The 7,974-nt window shown below is 40.2% G+C and overlaps 1 non-coding gene across 1 annotated transcript; it reads left to right on the top strand.

Moving 5' to 3' along the window:
- Positions 1 to 7,253: 7,253 nt before the first annotated feature.
- Positions 7,254 to 7,361, top strand: LOC130970869 (small nucleolar RNA R71). Its single transcript, XR_009082117.1, has one exon. It is a non-coding gene; the product is annotated as a small nucleolar RNA R71 (small nucleolar RNA).
- Positions 7,362 to 7,974: the final 613 nt, after the last annotated feature.

Below are 7,974 nucleotides of genomic sequence, written 5' to 3'. Positions count from 1 at the left end.
TTCCGAATAAATTATGGACTATTATATATTTCTGGAAAGCTCTGGATGTCTACTTTCCAACGCCGTTGAGAGCGCGCCATTTGGAGTTCTGTAGCTCCAGAAAATTCATTTTGAGTGCAGGGAGGTCAGATTCCAACAGCATCAGCAGTCCTTTTTGTCAGCCTTTTTCAGAGTTTTGCTCAAGTCCCTCAATTTCAGCCAGAAATTACCTGAAATCACAGAAAAACACACAAACTCATAGTAAAGTCCAGAAATGTAAATTTAACATAAAAACTAATGAAAACATCCCTAAAAGTAGCTTGAACTTACTAAAAACTACCTAAAAACAATGCCAAAAAGCGTATAAATTATCCGCTCATCATGGGCTCTAGATCTTGAGTTGAAGCAGTTCTAATCTTTGGTGGGCCCAACTTGCAGAGAAGTATGAATTAGGCATGGGCGTTAGTGAGATTAACGTTAAGTGACATTGTGGGTTCGAGAACGTTAGTGGCAATCACTTTTTCCACTAACGTTCCACCCTCAAATACCTCACGTTAACTTCAACATTAGTGGCACTAACGTTGCCTTCTACATCTTTGCTAACGTTATTAGGACTCACTTTTTCCAATAACGTTGGCTTATGCCCCTTTCGCAAGCATTATTGGGACACACCTTTCCCAATAACGTTGCTATGTGCCTTTTGTCCCTATGTTAGAGTTCACGTTAGTGTAACTAACGTGGCTCTTAACGTGGGTACGCTTCACCTTCGAGAGCGTTAGTTACACTTACCTTTGTCACTAACGCTGAAAGTGCCTCTATTCTTCACGTTAGAGCTCACGTTAACTAAGTTAACGTGGCTCTTAACGTGGTAGTAATGCCATCTTCCAACGTTAGTGACAAAAGTAAGTGTCACTAACGTTGGCTAATCAATCCTCAACTCCACGTTAACTCTCACGTTAGTGGTCTTAACGTGACCACTAACGTAGGCAATGCTAGTTGATCCAACGTTAGTGACAAAGGTGAGTGTCACTAACGTTGGCGTTGTTCTTCTCTTCTACGTTAGAGTTCACGTTAGCTTAGTTAACGTGACTCTTAACGTAGCTCATTGCCAAGTCTTGGAACGTTAGTGGTGTTCACGTTTACTACTAACGTTGGAGTAGAACGTTAGTGGTGTTCACATTTCCCACTAACGTTGGAGTTCTCTTTTGTCTCCACGTTAACTACCACATTAACTTAGTTAACGTGACAAGTAACATGAACTATTGATGGCTTCGAAGGCGTTATTGGTGATCACTTTTCTCAATAACGTTGCAAGCTATTTGCCATTACACGTTAGTGTTCACGTTAACTAGATTAACGTGAGTACTAACGTGGTTCTTCCTTGCTTCCTTTGCCCTGAAATCAAGCAAATAAAGTACATCAAAGCTCTAGCCAAAGTCATGAGATTATGCATCATCAATTTATCATGTAAATCTAGCAAAATCCTCATGAAATCATATGAAATTCACAATAGTTGCTTGAATCAAGGTGGAAGTGTATTTTCATCCAAAACTTGCCTTATTCACTAAGAAAATGCATGAATCTACCCTAAAACAGTAAAGAAAAGGTCAGTGAAACTGGCCTAGATGCCCTGGCATCACAACACTAAACTTAAAGCTTGCTTGTCCCTAAGCAAGTACTGAAACATAGGAAGAATGAAATGAAAGAACAACAAGATAAAATAGAAGTAGAATTCCTGGTTTATGGGGTTTCATGCATTGCAACTTAGGTTCTTTCCCTTTAGGTTTCAAGCCTTTATCAATTCCTTGGTCACTTTCTTGATTGCATCCTTTGAGACTCCTTTTTTTTGTTGATCCTTCCTTCTTTTTCAAAGTTATTACCTTCTTCTTTTGGCTAAGTGCTCTGTAAGAAGGCGACTCTTTATGCTAAGCTTTCAGCCAACACTCTCGAACCAGTTGGTTCAAGGTGCTAGGTGTTAAGACACCCCTAAGGACTTACTCCCTCAAGTCTCTTTCCCTCATACATACACACCACAGGCACATGGTTTGTTATTTTTCTTTCTTGAGACCTTGGTATCCAGTACCTCTTTGGGTTACTAAGTGCTCTGTAGCAAAGGTTACTCTTGATAGTGGACTTTCAGTTGATAATCCCAGATTAGTTAATCCAAGTTACCAAGTGATAAGGCACCCCTAAGAGCTTATTCATCCAAGTATATCCCTTGCACATAAACACCACAGACACATGTCTCAATTTTGAAACCCTTGGTGCATAGCATTGTTTCTTATTGTGTTTCTTTCTTTTTTACTTTTATTGCTCTTTCTCTTTTCTTATTGGGATCTTATTGTTTAGTTAGTCTCAAAGGATGTGTTTCAAACATAGGACTTAGGATAGATAGTTGCTTTCTTTCCTTGTTTGGTGAACCAACTTAGCTTACTAATAATCCTACCACAAACATTCAGAACCTACTTCTCAAAATAACTTCACTATTATTCCTTTCATAACATTTTCTTTTTGATTAACTTAAAGGACAAGCATACAAGTAAGAAAGGTGAAGTTGAAAACCAGGGACACTAGACTAGTAATCATAGAAACTTAAATGCAGAATTGAAAATCCTAAACTACTATGGAAGCATGTTCTATTTCATACATGATTTTCCTTATTTAAAGCTTGAAAAGGTAGAGAACAAGAAAGAACTCCACCACCTTTTACTCATGAGGTTGATCATGCTCTTTTGCTTCCTTGTCTTTCTCTTGACTACTTAACTCCCCTGCTCCTTTGCTCTTCCCAATCAATTTCTTCCAGAAGCCAGCGTCTTCCATTTTCTTTTTCAGTGTGTCCTTCTGTTGTTTCACCTTCACCTCCTCTTGCTCTGTTAAGTCCTTGCGAACTGCCTCATAAATTGGGATGGCAGGGTGCAAGTTATGCATATGCCCAGTCATATAGTTTAACTTAGCCTGAGTGTTTATGCTAAATTCTTCTCGAAGCAGCTGCCTTCCTTCGTTTAGCACACTGAATTCGTTGAAGGCTTTCATCTGAACTTTCTGACGTTGGTTGAGTTCTTGGAGGAGTTTGTCTTGGCTTTCTTGCCTTTCAGACACTTGACTAATGGCTTGAGTGAGCTGAGAGTAGTGCTCTTGTTGCTGCTCCATTAGCTGTTCCTGCCATTTCCTTTGTTGATTCATCCAATTTAATAGCATTTCCTCTTGACAATCCATTCTCTGAGATTGAAAATGCAACTGTTGTTCTTGTCCTTCCATGTATATTCTTGATAAATCGTCAATGGCTCCTCGAATGTGACCCAAATTTATGTTGGTTGGGTCATAGTACCCTTCTTGATGATATTCTGTTGGTTGGGGTTCTTCTTGGAAAGGTTCTTCTTCCGGTTCTTCTCCTGATGTCCTCTTCCTTAGATGGGGTCTTTTCTGCTGTTGAGCTGGTGTCACATGAGTTATGCGTTGAAGTGTAAGTGACCTCCCGAGACTTACCCAAATTGGATTATTGTCTTCGAAGACTACCTTGGCTTTCATGCATAATCTAAAGATGGTGTTGGGGTACCAAAGTCTAGCACCTGAATCACTCTTCTCTGTTGACTCTTGAATTCCTTCAGCTATGATTTCATGCACATTGATGCCTCCACCCTTTATTAAGTAATGTACCATAGTAGCTCTAGCGATGTTGACCTCAGGGTTGTTTGCAGCTGGGAGGATAGATCGTCTCACAAGCTCAAACCATCCCTTGGCTTCCGAGATGAGGTCTCCTCTCCTAATGAACCGGGGCCTCTTATCCGAATACATTTCCCAGTCAGATCCCACAATACATATGTCACCTACAATTTCTTCCAGTTCATCATTGTCGGGGCCATTATTTATTCTTTCTTGGTAACCGAGCTCAACAAATCGTGGTGATTTCAGCTGGAGAGGCCTTGTTATGTCATTGGGGCTGAAATCCACCTCTGTTCCTCTTACGTAGCTCTTGAAGGTGGGGGCCCTGGTCTTGTCTTCTCTTACCACATTTGCATAGAATTCCTTGATGAGGGTTGCATTAATCCTTGTTTCCGGATTGGTGAGCTTTTGCCAACCCCTTTGCTCGATCTTCTCTCGAATTTGTGGACATTCATCTTCGTTGAACTGGAATGTTAACTCGGGCAGTATCTTTTTGTCCTTTATTCGTTTGAACTCGAGCTTATGGAAGGCCGTTTTGAATCTCCCTCCATCGAAAGGGATGCTCTCCACTGGTTCCTTCCTCTTTTGCCTCTTGGAGCTTGATGATGCCATAAGTGAAAATTGGTTTGCGAAGGTGGTGAAGGATATGAGTTTGAAGATGGAGTTCGGTTGGTTTGAGGCAAGATGTGTCTTAAAGCAATGTGTTTTGAGAGAAGGAAGAGAGGTGAGTTGGATGAATAGTTGAGAAGGGTTAGAGTGGTGAAGGTTCCTTATATAGGCTGGTGGTGAGAATTGAAGGGTGTAGATTGTTAGGCAAATTCAATGGTGGACGGTTGGGGTTTGGCACAAGGTGAGCACAAGGATCATCATATTTATGAATTGATTGCATCGGTTTCCAAGATGGCCCTTTCTCATCCTTGCATGGCAACATTTTCCAAGGGGTTCTCCTTGAAGACAAGTATATAACTCCCCTAATTGAAGTGGCCGAACCTTCTTCCATTGGTTGTTCCATCAATCTACTCTAACCCCATTTTTTCATTTCCTATACAAGACAAAAAGAATACAAAAAATTATTTGAATTTTTGGTAGGAAGATTTAAAATAAGAACTAGCTACCGTAATATATATATATATATATATATATATATATATATATATATATATATATATATATATATATATATAATATTTTTTTATATCCTCATGAAGACACAACAACTGACTTCTTTGATGCTCATATATACACATTGGTGACACCAAACTTAGTTTGTAATCATGTTGTATTTAAGGGTTTAATCAAGACTCTTAGCCCAAAATGACATAAGTTGTGTTCATGCCATCTTGATGTGCCTTGAACACCAAACTTGTTGTTCACTATATGTTGCATATAAGAGTTCTGTTAAATGTTTGTCAAAGTTGTTTTGAAATTCATGATCTTACTTTATTAACCAACACTAAAGAAATTAAAAGAGGGGATAAGAATCATGGGTTGCCTCCTATGAAGCGCTTCTTTAATGTCATTAGCTTGACGGTTGATCCTTGTCAAGGTGGCTGATAATGCTTGAAGTCTTCTCCTCTTGCAGTGAACCTATGTCCATTGGCTTTGTTGATAAGCTCCATATGCTCTAAGGACAGGATTTTGTTGATGGTGTACATTGGAGGCATTTGAGATGGAATGGTGGGGAATTGAGGTGGTATAGATGGAAAGTATGTAGAGACAGAAATCTTCTGTAGGAATTTTCTTATTTTTCTATCCCCTTGGGACCTTTTTTCTTGTGTCCGTGGATACCAGCTTGTTCTTTGTGATTTCCTTTTTGAGAAGGGTTTTGTTGTCTATTTCATGTGATTTTTGTGGGTCTGGTTCCTTTTGGATTACATTTGGCTGTTTCTCCTTCTAATTATATTAATTGTTGACCATAGGAGTCCTTGTGTGTGGTGTTTGTGCTTCTTTATTTGGCTCCTCCATCAGCTCATTGTCATCATGATCTGCTTCTTGTGATAGGTTGAAAACATTGAAAGTGAGCTGTTCGTCATGTATTCTCAGCACTAACTCTCCTCGCTCTACATCAATGAGTGCTCTAGCTGTGGCTAGGAATGACCTTCCCAGAATGATGAGGTAAATAGGATTCTCATCCATTTCCAGGACAACAAAGTCTGTGGGAAGATAGTAGATCCCAACCTTCACCAGCACATTTTCAACTACTCCTATTGCCTGTTTTTAAGTTTTGTCAGCCAATCTGATAATTACATCAATAGGAGTTAGTTCATTAATTTGGAGCTTCTTCATGAGGGAAATGGACATTAAGTTGATGCTTGCTCCCAAGTCACAAAGCCCTTTGTCAATCTTTGTTTCTCCTATGGCATAGGGAATGTGAAAACTCCCTGGATCATTCTTCTTTGTGGGTGGCCCTGGTTGAATGAGAGAACTACAATCCATGTTCATCTTTATTGTTTGTCCACCCTTCAACGGACTTTTTCTGGCTAGTAGCTCCTTTATATACTTGATGTAGAAAGGCATTTGCTGGAGGGCCTTAATGAATGGTATATTTACATCAAGAGATGCAAACATATCGAGGAACCTTGAATACATTCTCCCTGCTACACCACCTTTAAGCCTTTGGGGAAAAAGTGCATATGGGTTCAATACCTCCTTCTTCTTCAGCTCTTCCTTGAGTTGGGTTGAAGTGTATGGCTTATTTCTTCCTGGTTTTCCTTTTGATTATCATGGAGGTGTTCTACTCCATTCATACTCCTCTCATCATTTGTGGTTATCATCTTACATTCCTCCCACCTTACTTTCTTTGTTTCTCCCCTTGGATTCTTCTCTATGTCACTGGGAAATCCATCAGTGGGTTTGGGAATTTGTTGAGATAGATACCCTACTTGGGACTCCAATCTCTTGATGTTTTCTCCTTGGTTTTTTATATTGGCTCGCACTTCTTCTTTAAACACCTTATTTTCTTGGACTTCTCTGCATAAGTTTTCAAGTAGAGCCTCAATCATTGAGAGTCTATCATCTGTTAGAGATGGTGGGTTGAGATTAGGTGGTTGAGAAGGTTGGTTAGGTGGGTGTTGATAGGATCTTTGTGAGGTGTGTTGGTGAGTTGCATTGTTGTTGGAATTGAGGTTGTGGCATCTCTGATCTTGACCTTGGTCTTGTTGATTTCCCCACCTAAAGTTGGGGTGATTTCTCTATCCAGAGTTGTAAGTTTTGGAGTATGGATCATGGATTTATCTAGGTGAGTTTCCAACATAGGTGGCTTGCTCCCAGTCACCTTCTTCTCCTATATTCACTCCTTCTTGAGCTGGTGATGAAGTGATGGCTGCTGCAACTTGGTTTTCCTCCACCTTCTTAGTAAGATCTGCTAGCTGCTTGGTGATCATCTTATTTTGAGCTAGCAATACATCCATGTGGTTCAGCTCCATTACTTCTCTAGTGTTACTTCTTTCGGAGGCATAGAAGTAGTCGTTTTTAGCAACTGTTTCAATGACATCTATGGCTTCTTCAATGGTTTTCTTCTTGTTTAGAGAGCCTCCTGATGAATGATCTACGGCCTTCTTTGACTCATAGGAAAGACCTTCATAGAAAATGTGAAGTTGAACCCATTCATTGAACATTTCTGGTGGGCATCTTCTTGTTAAGTCCTTGAATCTCTCCCATGCTTCATAGAGAGTCTCACCATCTTGCTGCCTAAAAGTCTGCACCTCAACTCTCAGCCTGTTGATTCTTTGAGGAGGGTAGAATCTTGCCAAAAATTTGTTCACTACATCTTCCCAATTTGTTAAGCTCTCCTTTAGGAAGGATTCAAGCCATTTGGATGCCTTGTCCCTGAGTGAAAAAGGGAACAAGAGCAGCCTATAGACATCCGGGTAGACTCCATTAGACTTCACAGTGTCACAAATTCTCAAGAAGGTGGTTAGGTGTTGATTGGGGTCTTCTTGAGCACTTCCTCCAAATGAACAATTGTTCTGAACAAGGGTGATGAGCTAGGATTTTAATTCAAAGTTGTTGGCATGTATGGTGGGCTTTTGGATGCTACTTCCACAGTTTCCTAGATTAGGATTAATGTAGGAGCCTAGAACTCTCCTTTCTTGCCCAGCACGGTTTGCATGGCCTTCTCTAGCATGGTTGTGAGCTTCTTCTTCATGATTGTTTTCCAAATTTTCTTCCATGTTGGGTTCAAAGTACTCTTCCTCTTCCTCAGCACCAATAATTCCTTTCCCTCTTGCTTCCCTCCTTAGTCTCCAGAGGGTCCTTTCAGGTTCTGAATCAAAGGAATTTGAAGCTCCCTCTCTTCTCCCTGTCATACAACTAACAAAACTCACAGCAAGA

Source organism: Arachis stenosperma, chromosome 3, assembly GCF_014773155.1.
Source record: "Arachis stenosperma cultivar V10309 chromosome 3, arast.V10309.gnm1.PFL2, whole genome shotgun sequence".
Classification (NCBI taxonomy): Eukaryota; Viridiplantae; Streptophyta; class Magnoliopsida; order Fabales; family Fabaceae; genus Arachis; species Arachis stenosperma.
The sequence above is the reverse complement of the archived record's forward strand: the minus strand, read 5'-3'. Positions and strand labels throughout refer to the sequence as shown.